General features: G+C 34.6%; 1 long non-coding RNA gene across 2 annotated transcripts in view; it reads left to right on the top strand.

The window, feature by feature from the left end:
- Positions 1-15,007, top strand: part of LOC149807320 (uncharacterized) — a 54,596-nt gene that overhangs the window by 19,944 nt on the left and 19,645 nt on the right. The window contains exon 3 of one of the 2 annotated variants that reach the window (XR_016422337.1): positions 13,295-13,883. The exons of the other annotated variant lie outside the window; for it this stretch is intronic. This is a non-coding gene — a long non-coding RNA (uncharacterized LOC149807320). Of the gene's footprint in view, positions 1-13,294; positions 13,884-15,007 lie in introns of those variants that run through there. 2 annotated transcript variants of the gene reach the window in all.

Genomic DNA, 15,007 nt, shown 5'->3' with positions numbered 1-15,007 from the left:
AATGAATATCAGAGGTGCAAGGATAGAGCCCTGTGGTAATCCACATATAATATTTTTACTTTCAGAAAGTTGACCATTTCAATATACTGTTTGCACTCTATCGGTTAAGTAAGAAGTAACCCAGTTTATGGAGTTTTCACTGCATTGATATATATTAGGCTTTCAAGCAAAATTGCATGGTATACAAGATCAGAAGCTTTACAAAAATCAACCATAATAGTGCCTACCATTTCTCCTTCATCTAATGCTTTCAGCCATTTATCAATCAAAGATACAAGTACAGTTTCAGAGGAGTGATCCTGACAAAAGCCAGACTGATTATCATGAATAAGATCATATGTTTAAATAGTTGAGAAAAGAATCATGTACATGTTTTTCTAGTAATTTGGAGAGACAAGGAAGGATAGAGATGGATCAGTAGTTCATTTACAGCATCTTTTGTTCCAGCTTTATGCAGTGGTATAACCTTGGCAGTTTTCCATGTTTGTGGAAATTTATTAGACCTAGTACTTTCATAGCAAATGAAAGCTATACTCTCTACAATTTCAGGTACAGCTACCTTTAGTAGCCTTTGTCCAATCATATCAGGTCCTGTAGCTCTACAATCAACCATTTTGTTAACATATTTCAACACAAATTCTGGACTCATTTCAGGAATTTCAAACTTTATATTGTTTGGTAGTTTTTTTTAGCCCAAAATGTTTTGAGTTTCATATGATCAGATGAAGTTCTGGGTTCTTTAAATTTTTCTGCAATTTGAATAAAAAAGGTGTTAAAAATATTTGAGATGTCGATGCCTGCAACCTTACTTTAACTTCTAGAGTTTTTTGTCGTATAGGTTGGTGAAACGTGTACATCGATTGTCCCTATAACCAATGTCGCACATCTTTTAAACGTACACTTTTTTTGTTTGGCTTATTCAATACGATACAATTTTGGAACTTCTCATAAACCAGACGCATGTGCATGGCTGTAGTATTCTGGCTAAAAGTGTATTGATGTTGGAGTTGACTATTTTTGTTTTGTTGCTGCTCCTCAATAAGTTACTTACAATACGATGGTGCTCTTAAGTTTATGTCTATGTTTGCGTGCTATGTTTGGGGGATATGACGTGTCCGACGAACAATATGACGAACAATATGAGCACATGTAAGCAGTGGTTCTGAGTTTTCTAGAGGTAGATCTTTGCAAGTATTCAGTGTAAAATTAGTCTTCTGAAGCTACCGAATAACTTTCTTTCTTGGTGACTCTTGATTCTCTTGGTCTTGTTGCAGAGGTAATGGGTGTTATTTAGGTTCACTCGTGTCACCTTCGAAATTACTGAGATGACACCGAACGTTGTTCATGTATCTTGGCCTCTTGTTCTGGTTTCTCACTAGAATAATGTGTTCGTTTCTTTATTATAATTAACTTTCAGTTTTACAGACCCTCTCTCTCTCTCTCTCTCTCTCACACACACACACACACACACACACACACACACACACATAGATATATATATATATATATATATATATATATATATATATATATATATATATATATATATATATATATACAAGACACACACACAAACACACACACGCACACATCACAGACTGGTGGAAATTAAACTCCCTATTGACATATACTCTAAACCAACCGACAAACACCATTATCTCCTCCCAACTAACTGCCGTCCAAAACAATGCATTAGGAACATACCATATAGCCAGGCACTTAGGAAACTTGCTCCGACGATGAAACATTCCAAAAGAGGTCTGAAGAGTTATCTAAACATTCGACTTACTGAGGCTATGACAAAGACCTGATTGTAGAGGCAACCCAAAGGGCGAAACAAACAAACCGCAATAACCTACTAAAATATAGAGAGAAGGAAAAGGCTGATAGGATACCATTTATCCTGACCTACCTTCTTGACAACCCCAAAGTAGGTAAAATCATTGGGAAAAACTGGCCCATCGTGGAATCGTGTGACGCACTAAAGTTAATACTCCCGAACAAACCTGTAGTAGCCTACCGGATACCCAAAAACCTCAAGGACATCCTGGTCAGGGCGAAGCTAATGGCAATCACTAACCAACACCACACTAGTCAATCTGGCCTCTTTGGAGATAAAAGGTGCAAAACCTGCCAACATATGATAGAAACCAGGACATTTTACAGCACAGTGACTAGAGAAAAACTGAACATACATGGTCCAAACAAAACGTGCAAAACAGAGAATGTAATTTATCTGATGACATGTAAGATCTGTAGCATCCAGTATGTCGGATAAACTGAAAAGCTACACAAAAGGATCAACCTTCATAGATATGATAGGATGACAAAGAAGCTGTACAGAAGCCCGATCGCAGAAACTCCTGCTCCCCATGCCATACTTTTAGTGGTATAAGACTTATAGCAATTGCTCACAACCCCAAATGGATGGAGTCCCGAAACCAGGAATCTTACTGGACACGCCTTCTTAGAATATTGAAACCAGGCGGTTTAAACCAATAAGACTAGAAAAAGACAGCAATTCACAAACAAAATTATCTTTTTGCGGCCGACATGTTTTCTTTTCAATAATTTTCTAAGTGTGCTTATTGGTCACCCAATAGCCTATAATTGCAACTATAACAATGAAATATCCGGGATATAATTTGCTTGTGTATAAATTAACATAAAATAACATATGTCGCTATGGCTCATCGATTTCTAGGTCAATATAAAATATCTTCCAGCATCTGCAACAAGCCATAGTCATGTAACGTTTTGCAAAGACAACGGTTTTTGTGTTTTATTTGTTTGTCTTGGCTGTGTTTTGTATTTGCCTGTGAAAAGACTCATTATGAGTCGAAAGCGCTTAGGCTAGTTAGATATTAGTTCCGCACTGTTCGTACTCGTTTGTTTATATATATATATATATATATATATATATATATATATATATATATATATATATATATATATGAGAGAGAGAGAGAGAGAGAGATTCTCATTCTAGGAATACCTATTCAGCTCTCAGTCCATGATAAATGATAAATAAGGATGGAAGAATATATGAAAACAGATCGCCTCTCTAGTCAGAGATTTACATGTATTCTTTCAAAATTCGAAATTATAGTTCCATTAAGACTCAGAAACAAGTAAAATACTTACGGTATCATCAAGGAATACGGTCATTGCACTCTAGCATGTTCACAACGTCAAGGAAAAGGAAAGACAAGAAAAGAGAGACAAAGGTAAAGATATATATCATCATTGTCGGGAAAAAGATCTTGGTCTTCAGAGTCCCCCCCCCCCCACACACACACAAAGAAGACAGTACGGAGGAGGACAATAAGCTGAAACATACCCGTCAAGAAATTCAAAAAGGCAAGATAAGAAAGATGCAGACAGCGAAAGAAAGAAATAAGTAAATTGACGATTTTGATGTATTATGAAATTTCTGATTTATCTCTATTGTTAGACCTTTTCGTATGGATAAGATACTTAAACACACTCACACGCAAAACGTCATGGAAAGAGATTTAAGTTTTATTTTTTTGGCAATCGTTGAGTAATATGTTTTCTTTCTAAGAGATATAAGTGACTTTGAAAAGGACCGTTGGTGTTTTATGAGTCACAAAAACTTGTGGACTTGACATCATCAAATTTAACTGCCTTAATCCTTTTACACGGTCAGTTTCTACTCATATCACTCCTGCTGCCACTGTGATTGTAGCAGGCTGATTGATTGACGGTTTAGAAGTCTTGGCAACTGAATGTCTCTCTAACGTAGGTTGAACTAAAGAAGTTTGATAATATCTCGTTTGTTCTTTAACTCCTTCAAACTGTTTTGCAACAGACGCATCGTTATGTTTTCACTTCCTTCCTTTTGCAGTTCTAAATTCGAAGTTTTCCTCTTTTCTTCTTTTCATTTTCTTTATTCTTCTGATTCATGTTGTTGATATATATATATATATATATATATATATATATATATATATATATATATATATATATATATATATATATATATTCTTCTGATTCATGTTGTTGAATATATATATATATATATATATATATATATATATATATATATATATATATATATATATATATTCACCTGAAGAGCATACATAAGGATGATGCGAAAGTGCTAGAAGGAATAAAGTACAGATATTTTATTTTACTGATCTTCTGTTTTATATATATATATATATATATATATATATATATATATATATATATATATATATATATATATATATATATATATATATATGTATATATATATATATATATATATATATATATATATATATATATATATATATATATATATATATATATATATATATATATATATATATATAGAGAGAGAGAGAGAGAGAGAGAGAGAGAGAGAGAGAGAGAGAGAGAGAGAGAGAGAGGTACGTTTCAGGCATGCTGTTTAACTCGAAATACGCTATGTTTGTGATTGCATAGTGCACAGTTACCAGTATCAGACACAGCTATATGGAAAATAAGAATACATATGGAGAGGCTAGGGCGTCTGTAGCAGCTATTGGTCTACGGAATTGTCGTGAGAAGAAAGCTCGAGAGGAAGAAGACCAGTGAAGAAGTGTCACTTGTGTTAACCGACCTTGCTTGTCAAAGTCCAAGGCCCTTTTCAGGGAAACACAGATCTTTAGAAAATGAGAGAGATAATAATCACATATGCCAGATACTTGTGTTTTATGCATGTGTTTCTGTACACTTTGTGCATAGTTACGTTCTTCCTCACAAAAACTACAATTTAAAACACTGAACGTATTCTATCTTGCATGGTGGTGGTGGGGAGTATTTTGGATAGTAATCAAAAAGTGATTGTTGGATGTGTGCTTGATATTAATTAAAAAGCATTTGCTAGGTAGTAGTTGTGGTTTGTTGGTTAGTAATCAAAACACAGTTGCTGGATAGTGGTGTGTGTGCTGGATAGTAATCAAAAGCAGTTGCTTGATAGTAGGAGTGTGTGTTTGATTGTACAAAGTGTGTGTTGGATTGTATCTAAGTATTTTCAAATTACTATTCGGTTTGTCCACAAAAAAACTTTTGACCCTTTTCCCCTTAACAATGTTAACATCACCATTCACGTTTGTGCCCATAAACATATTATCCCTTGTCCCTATGCAATTTTGTCCCCATAAACACTTTTGTACCCATAAAGCCATTCCCGATTTTGACTTCATACTGACTCATAACATAAACCTATGGGTTAATGTTAACTCCCGTACGTCTTCCGACCGCCTCATACAACTACTTATATATATTAAACTCATTGTAGATTTATAAGTCTGAAAAATTCGTTGATAGCCAACCTAAAAAAGTCATTCTGCAATAATCAATAGTAAAGGTGTGAAGTTCTTTCAATAAACGTCTTTATATTTATTATTAAAAACACACACACACAGTAGACGTGGCTTCATTGAGGTCGGGTTAAATTGTTAACTAAAAGCCAGCAAAAAATTAATGTTTTTTCTTAAAGACACGCTTCTGCTAGCACAAAAGTTACGCACGGTGCTTGTGTCAATAGTAGTCTCCATAGCACTGTTTCTGCATTAATGTAATTTACAGCATTTATTGTATTGTGAGCATATATATTTTTGACGAGTTCAGAAAACTCAAGACGTTGCCTTCCTGATTTCAGCTTTGAAGTCTTAAGAGTTCTGTACTACAGTATAAAATTACTTTCTCTATAAACCAGTTACGATAGGTTATGCTTCTGTGAAGCCATTCCTTTTTTGCTGAGTGTGGGTACTGAATAGCAGCGGTATCTGGAAACCACATGATCGCTTATTAGCCTTTGACACTAGACAGATACCTCCGAATACTGAAAGACTTGAGCTTCAGCATGCATTATCGATTTAAAAGAATTTTAACCTTCATTCGCTTCAATTATTCTATACAAATATTTACTGATGGATTACACAATGTAATGTAAATTCGATTTCAAAACTCAGTATAAAATCGATTACACATTGTTTTATTCAAAGAAGCCATTGAGTAGTTGAAAACTGAATCAAGGGTGTTTACCAGGGGACCAGGAGTATTTTCCGTCCTGAATAAAGAAGTCTAAGCATGTAGTGCGGTTTTTTAATCTATCGAACTTGAAGACTGGTATGTCAATCTGACCTCATTTAGAACCGACAATCTTTTAAATTTACATTTATAAAGCTTAACTTTTAAGTGGCGCCGTGCACAGACAATGTTATGCTGACATGTCGTTACACAGTGTATGTGTGTGTGTGTGTGTGTGTAATCATACAGCCTGAAATATTGTCGTTAGCTCAGTTGTGTTTAATGGACTTCGGAAACAATTGTCATTTGTCTTAGCGACCAAATGGTTTATATCATACTGTTATTTCAAACGAACTGTCATTCAAAACTCATTCGCCCGATAATTAACGCATAAAGGAGTTCGACCGGAGAGAAAAATAATTAAGTCACAGGAAAAAAGAATTAAGCATCAACCTCCATCCTAATTAATTTTTTTCCTGTTATGTTACAAGTCTATGCTCTTAAAAAATAAGTAACAAAAATAGTGAAAACAACAAGCTTTGTAAAATTTAACAAATAATTTATTTCCCTAGAATACAAAGTGAAAAATGATATATAAAAAAGAACTTATAGTATTGCGAATTAAATCCAAAAATAATTTAAGAATTAAAGACACAAGTCCTAGTAATAAAAAAGTCCTGAATAAAACTCGGTTCAAATTCCCAAAAGATCCAAAAATTAAAGGCGATGACGTGTCTATTATAGCCTACGAAGTACTAATGTGTCAACAGTCTCTTGTTGAATCACAGAAATATTATTCCAGGTTCGAATTCAGTATAAAAATTCCAATGAATGTCTTTATCCAAGCATTGTATCAGAGCACTTTCGTATTTCCAGAGAAAATTATCACTTGAATTCATTAATTTGAAGAAAATAAAATTCAGCCCAAGCTGGTCACAGCATAATACAACTTAAAGTGCTAGATGTTAAAGCACATCTAGTAAAATCCTCACATTCACAAGATAATATATTTCTCTGCTTGATCCAGGTCACCAATTAGTATTTTCTACAATCATTACCTAATGGTAAATAACCTTCTAGAATGATCTAATGAGCCTTGTTTACTTACAACACAGTAACCTATAAAATTCACTTTGGAAACTCAAAGATCCTGACCCAAATCAACATGTTTACCTGAATAATAATTTGGTTAATAAGCTTATACACATATAGAATAATGAAGCTATTATTAGTTGAAATGAAATATAACAAAGTCAGTCAGGTCAAGCAGAAATGAACTCAGTGCTGGACAAGGTCAAGTCCAGCAAACAATGTTACATTACAATAACATGTAGGCCTAACGAAATAAAATATTTAAAACTAACAGATAAATAATTAAATTAAATATACATGATATTTACCTTTTCATCTGACCAAATTAGTCAGTATTACCTGCAAATTGCATGCTGTACATGTAATATGAACGTATTTGTCTCCACGAAATCGCTGTTACTGTATCCTACTTACAAGTATAAAGTATCATCCATTTTCATTATTGTTCTTCCTTTACACTCTTGAGAGGGGGCTTTGAAATGACGTTTGTATGCCGGTGTCTGCTTTATGATTTTATTCCTGGAAGTACATAACCAACCTGCGATGTTATGCTTCAAAACACTAAACAAAAACAAACATGATGAAAATTATTCATCAAGGCTTGATGATTCTGGTCCATCATGTAATACATCTTCCAATGAACGATATTATTCGTTCCAATAGAATGTCATGCATATCTTACTGCGCCTAGTTCTTGCTCTTTCGAAGAAAATGGCGATTTTAATATTTTTCTGCCTGTCTGGATGTGGCGCGTGCTTGGGGATGTAATATCGTGCGACTCCATATGCACTTCACGTAGACAGTTTAACGCAGCGACTTAAATCTTTGGATATGATTGGCTGTGGTCTGTTGATGTACATATCTGTTTTAAGATTTTATTACAACCCTCGAGGTTAGGACTTCAGACACGCATCGAAAATGATGAGAGTATTATCTTAAATTGATGTGTATGAATACCGACCCATGCATCGGGAGTATACAGTTGTGGACCCCCGAGTCTCGATTTAAAAACTATTGACATCCCAACCAACTCCGAGGGGACCTCTTAACCATGTCATCACTGCGATAAATTTATACATGACACTGACTTCGGAACCAAGAATACATTTCAAGGTCAAAACTTGGAAAGTGGTGAGACAACACAATAATTAAAACATACACTTACTGGGCGTGAAAAGACAAACTAGTATCAGCAATCAAAACTGACTCCTCTGTCCATTCATACCCACTGGGACAACAACAAAGGGGTAAATGATTGGATGTGGGAGGAGGGAATAATGGGACTAAGCGGGGGGGGGGGGGATGGAAACGTTTGAGGGAACAAAACATGATGGAACAGGAACCTATAGAAAATATGTTATTCACAACAACAACAAAAACAGTCACAGGCCACAAATGAAAAAGTAATGATCTCAATATGGCCAGAACAAGACGAACGTTTATCTCCAGTTTTCTTCATGATCTGGCTTCTTGTTCTGATTTATTGCAGCAGACTACGGAGACTCCTCGTTTATCGACTTTCTCGAGATATTTTCAAGGAAGCAATCAGGTTTGAACTCATGACTTATCATTCCCTGTGAGAAATGGATACCTGCGAACTTCATTACATTCTGAGTCAGAATTCATACACAGCTTCTTGGAATCCTGTTAAGTGTGATAAGGATGAACTTCCGCATAAAAACCTAAAGACGTTCAAACCTATGTCATCAATAGAGATGTTAGTCATGGTAAAGGAATCAATTAGTTATCCGTCTACTTTCACAGCAACCATAGTGTGGAATATTTCGATTTATATGGATTACTATGGACGACGACATAATCCACTTTATGAAAATAAATGCTATATCTACCGAATTCAATAATGTGAAATTAGAAGGTTCAGATTCCATTGTGTAGCCTTTTTAAATTCATAAGCATATAATTCAAAGCCATGTTTTATAACATTGATTTTGCTTTCGTCTGAATGCAGAGATGATTCTTGTCCTGAACACCTTCTACTAAAACGTACGCACTTTCTCCTGTTCAGTATTTTTTTACTATCTCGTACATGGATGCAGTTTTTATCTTAAACCATTGGTCCGCAACCAAGACTTTTTTAGGTACAAATATAATAAATAAAATTATCCGTTTTTACGGAAAGAGGTGATAATGAATAACGAAAAATATAATGAATAAAGAAGGTCATCACATGAATAGAGACGGTACATTAAGATTATAAACTAGGAAGGTACGTCAACGCTATGCGTTTACAAATTCATGTCAGAATTTCTTTGTAAGTAGTAGTCGTTGATGCCTGCCACTGTCTCACAAACACAGGGGCTCGTATCGTTGCTTACAATTGACCTGTAATACATGTACTATATAACAAATACAGGAGAGGACACTTTTCTCCTTGTTTGCGCGACCTATTTAAAAATAAAGCTGATATTTCAAATTTGGTATCGATATTTAGCTCAGGTATTCCACTATATATCCCTATAAAAGTTTGACTTACTCTCATATCTTTAAGGAATGCCAAAACATTTTCCCACTCTACCGCTCGACATGGCCCTGATCGCGCCCGCTTAATATGCAAGAACGACGCGCTGAATGGAATACTGTCCTCTCATTAGTTATATATTTATTTGTAACTTATTTTCAGTTGGCCAATGAGAAGATAGTATTCCATTCAGGGCGTTGTTTTTGAATATTAAACGGACGCGATCAGGGCCATGTCGAGCGGTTGCGTGGGAAAATGATTTGTCATTTCTTTAATGTTTGATATTAAGTCAAACACCCCCACCCCCACCCCAATTATATAGAACGGCCTATATTTAATCCACGCAGAATCTATAAAGGATTAATAATATTAAGGTGTTTTATAAAACATAGTCCACCGACGTTGAATGTCTGGCTGCATCAAAGAAACAAGCTGCGTAACTTTAAACAGTTTGTCTAGTGTCCGATAAAATTCAAATGCCGACTGAACCCAGTCGTACAGGTTACGTATTAGACAAATCGAGGTTTCACCCCCCCCCCCCGTTTCCTATGCGTACGTACGTTATCAGTAGACCACCACCACCCCACCCTACCCATACGCAAGCGTATGCATTTGGGTTGCCCTCCTCAATGCGTACGTACTAAATGGATGGCCCTAACTTTTCCAACCGTTATGTGTACTACACGTGCACCCTAATTTCATTTTTTCAATTACTTCTCTTAGCTTACCGTTCCCTTCTTTCAGCAATTCCCCCGAGCTTAAAAATTTTGCTTTCTGATTCGTTCCTCGACAATCCTTCTGTTCTCCGAGATATTATTTTTTCTTCTGATTTTCTCCTCTTCTTTTTTTCTATGCGATTCTTTTCAAGTCTATTCTTGCTTTGGTTTTCTTTTACATTGCTTTGTAATCACATTGGTATGCACTGACAGACCCCTTTCCACAATCAACATTGCCATGAGGTAAAACCAAAGCTCTCTTAACTAACAAACTAAAGGTATAGTTAACGCAACCTCTATCCTATTCCCATGATATTTTTTGTGTGTGGTTGAGCCTCTCAGCTATACCTTCGTTTCATCAATAATGTTAGTAACAACATTCTCTCTAACAAAAAGATCAACATCTGGTATAGAACCCATCTAAAATCTTCTCACTGGAGATAAATGAACTAGTTTTTCAATCAACTTGTTTTCAGATGAATGTCTTTTGATGTACTTTGCTACTGTATTGTAGAATTAACGGATTCCTAGAGTCTCTATGCACTATGAATCTGCTGTCTATTTCAGAAGTTCATTGCTTCTCCAGGAAAAAAGACTTCATCAGTTAGTTGTTTTTACGAAAGCCTCAAGGACTTTCAGATCTTATAATGCAGTGGCATTTATAATGTTGGCATTGACAAACTAGCCCAAAATGGTATACGTCTTTGTCATTTCTTTTGTACAGAAGGTGCAGCATCTGTCTGACACACACTAAAGAAATTCTATAATCTCTTACAATGGTATAACTGGCAGCAGAAATAGCAGTTTGACTGGCATATCAGGTCATCTCCCAATTTCTATTATCATCTTGTCCTTTATATACCTTGGCATTATTTTTAAATTCTTTTCAGTCTTATCATGTACTCTTGGATCCCAGTCTTATCACGTACTCTTGGATCCCAGTCTTATCATGTACTCTTGGATCCCAGTCTTATCACGTACTCTTGGAGATCAATCCATTGCTAAATTTAACACTAGTGCTGGTCAAAGGCTCAGCCAACGAATTTTGTGTTTAATAAAAATTTCCTCTAAAAGGTCAAGATCAAGTTGTATACCCTTGGAATAGTCTCTCCCATCTGCTTCGTACAAGTCTATAGCAAGCTCTTTTGTTTCGTATCCATATTCATGTATACCATTGTTAAAGGCATTGTGCATGGTGTGAATATTTATGTATCTACATTGGTAAAACTGTTCACTTCAGATTTATGATCTTTCAACAGCCTGGACACTTTTTTGAAGATTGTTTTGCTTATGTTTGCTCTATTACATGTACTTCCATAAGCAACCAAAGATTCAATAGATATGGAGTCATCCTGCAGAGATTCAACAATAGCTTTGGTGAATCACTTCCCATTCATATAGGCCAAGAACAATGCCATTTAAGACATGCACCTGAATTCATCAGTGTTGGACACCAATATCTGACCAAACGATCCTTTTCCTTTTTCAGCTGAGATGTAGTTATTTTAATTTCTAACATATGATACCAACAGCAGAAAAAGCTTGTTGCCTTGAACATCTCTAAATTGTCATTGGCTCTGAAATTTAAAGCCGAGTGATTTAAATTTTGCTGCATTGTCCTGCTTTTATGTATGATATTGCTGTTCTTTCAATTTATGGTCCTGCTTTTTAGCTTGATAGTCCTCTTCTTTCACTTGTTTGTCCTGCCATGTAATCCTCTTCAAATTTATCTTTAATCACCGTTTACTTTGAATATTGCTTTGCTGCATCCTGGAGATAGGATGGTTTTATTCTGGTATTCCTTAGAGATAGGAAGAATTTACCCTGGTGTACCTTACAGATATGATGGCTTTTCTATGATATGACTTGGAGATATATGATGGCTTTATGCTGGTGGACCTTAGAGATATGATGGCTTTGCTCTGTCTGACTTGGCAATAGGATGGCTTTACTTTGGTGGGCATTAGAGATTGGATGGCTTTACTCTGGTGGGCCTTAGAGATGGGATCACTTTGCTCTGATCTGACTTTGTGATAGGATGGCTTTACTTTGGTGTGCCTTAGAGGTAGTTGGCTCTTTTCTGATCTGACTTGGAGATAGGATGGCTTTACTTTGGTGTGCCTTAGAGGTAGTGGCTCTTTTCTGATCTGACTTGGAGATAGGATGGCTTTACTTTGGTGTGCCTTAGAGGTAGTTGGCTCTTTTCTGATCTGACTTGGGGATAGGATGGCTTTACTTTGGCGTGCCTTAGAGGTAGTTGGCTCTTTTCTGATCTGACTTGGGGATAGGATTACTTTATTTAGTATTTTTATTAAGATTTATATTGACATGTAGCAGAATTTGTTTAAGTTCACAAGTGCCACACTTTATTTAGGTCCTGCAGATGGTGAATAGTGGACAATTCCTGTGCCATGATTATTTGGGCCCCTTTTCAGCGGTTTCGCATGATTAGCATTCACTACATTTAGTTCAGTTCTCATCATCTTTTCATGTTTTCAAGTGGGGTTTATTTTTCAATATGTAAAGTTACTTTAAAATATGGGTGACAAATAGCACCAGTAAACTTAGCACCTTGTTTACAAAATTGCTGTTAAAAACAATGCTAAATTATTAACATACCCTATATACTCACTTATAAGATCAGTCTAACTGGAAACTGCACAGACCCCACCTTCACATAAGGATCTTTGTTGTTGAAATTTAACTCATCTTATAAGTGATTACACATGATAACACTCCTTGGTTTATACAGTACTTCCAATGAAGCAAGAAGTCTCTCTTTATTTAAGCAAAGGATCCAATAAACTTTTAGGAAAGGTTATAGTATTCACGATTTTGAAAATATTTCACTATGAAAATGGTGCTTGTGGGCAATTTATGTTATCTAATTCTCAACACATTGTATACTGACACTATCTGAATACATACATTATTATTATTAATGTTACTGAATATTATCGTAAGGTATTTACTTTTACAGACAGTAGAATCAAACAACATAAGGCTAGGCAGGGGTGCACATGTGGAAGAAATACAATACATGAAAAGAGCACACATATTGAAGATAGTGGAGTTATTGGCTCTGAAAAGAGACAAAGATGCAATACACTACTCTTGTACTTTCACTTGCAGTCTTTTGTTTCTGTCTCTGAGATGGTAAAAATCTCAGCAGACATCAGATCACCTCATTGATATATGCAGATATTGGTTATAACTGCAATTGTCATAAAAATTGATTGGAAACGTTTGACCAAAATTAGTGCCAATATATAGCCTTTACAATGGAAGCAAGCTACACTACCCAGTCATAATGTCAGTTTGTTTGGCAGTTGTTATATTTTGATATTATAAAATTAACTTGGAATAAACACTACATAACTAGCATGAAGGATTGCGGTGAGCTATCTTCCCAGTACGTGGACTCACATAAAAACCCTGGCCTGATATTTGGTTCCACCTCAGATTTTATTGTTTACTAGAACAACTTTTAGATCTTGTATTATCCCTCATAATGCACAACTCATATTGCTTGCATCAAAAACAAAGGGTATTGTCTTTTTCTTTAATTCTTAGGCAAATTATAGGATATACCACATTAGTACTAGACAAAATTTAAACTGCCATAGGCTTTTTCTTTTAAGTTAATAGTGTATCATAATAAGTTTTTACTCCTTCTGGTCTGTATAAAAATGTAATGTTATTAACTCAATTTTTTTATCTGCAATTTTTATTAAGTATAGAGAAGCAACAGATTCTTCCTTATTCTCTCTCTGGGAGACTGTTCCATATAACCTGGAATATGCTGAGAGGCTGTAAAACCAAATAAATATAAAATTCAATAATGGCAAACGTGTATGGGATTATCAAATTACAATATTCCATTTCAAATAAGAAGACAGTCTTCATAATGAATTTAATATTACTGTGCTAGCCTTAACCCAAAATTATTTTCAAAATCTCAATAAATGTTTTGGCTCCTGTAACAATATACATATTAAAATAATCAAAAAGTAAACAAAAATCTCTGTACAGTGTAAAAATAATTATTATTTAAAGTCGTAGTTGTCAAAATATTTTAAGTACTGTTTATTTATTTTATCATAAAAGTTAATTTAAACAGAAAACAAACATTACTGGGATGAGTAAAAATTTTTTACAATATCAAATCTTACAATATACAACTGTTATTTATTCAGAATATTTATAATATTCTCCAGAATAAAATTAACCATTCATTAGTTTTGCAGTTGATCTAGTAATAAAAAAAATGTGAATGCTTGTCGTTTTACATAGTTTTAAGCCATCATGACTTCATCTGACAATGTCGTACACAGCAAACAATCCCTCTATAACTTTTATCAATGTGTAATTCATTATGTTCAATACATTAGAGACATAGAAACTATTTTAAAAAATCATCAAGAGAAAAGGACTTTTACAAATGAAAATGAAGAGTTTCACAGATATTAAGGTATCTTTAAAGACTAAAAAACCCTACCTACTAAATATCGAACAAAATTTTCACAACAAATTGTTTAATAGTGGTTCATATAATTTTTGGGTAATGTATTTTTTTAAAATAAAATTAATTATAGTATAGAATCACAAAGATAATTATGTCAAAATAACAAGAATTCCATTCTTAATGGAGTTATCAGAATGTGTTTTCCATTTTCAACAGTAATTTTGTTTT

This window comes from Sinohyriopsis cumingii, chromosome 1, assembly GCF_028554795.1.
Source record: "Sinohyriopsis cumingii isolate HCF-2022 chromosome 1, ASM2855479v2, whole genome shotgun sequence".
Classification (NCBI taxonomy): Eukaryota; Metazoa; Mollusca; class Bivalvia; order Unionida; family Unionidae; genus Sinohyriopsis; species Sinohyriopsis cumingii.
This window is presented reverse-complemented; position numbering and strand designations above follow the sequence as displayed.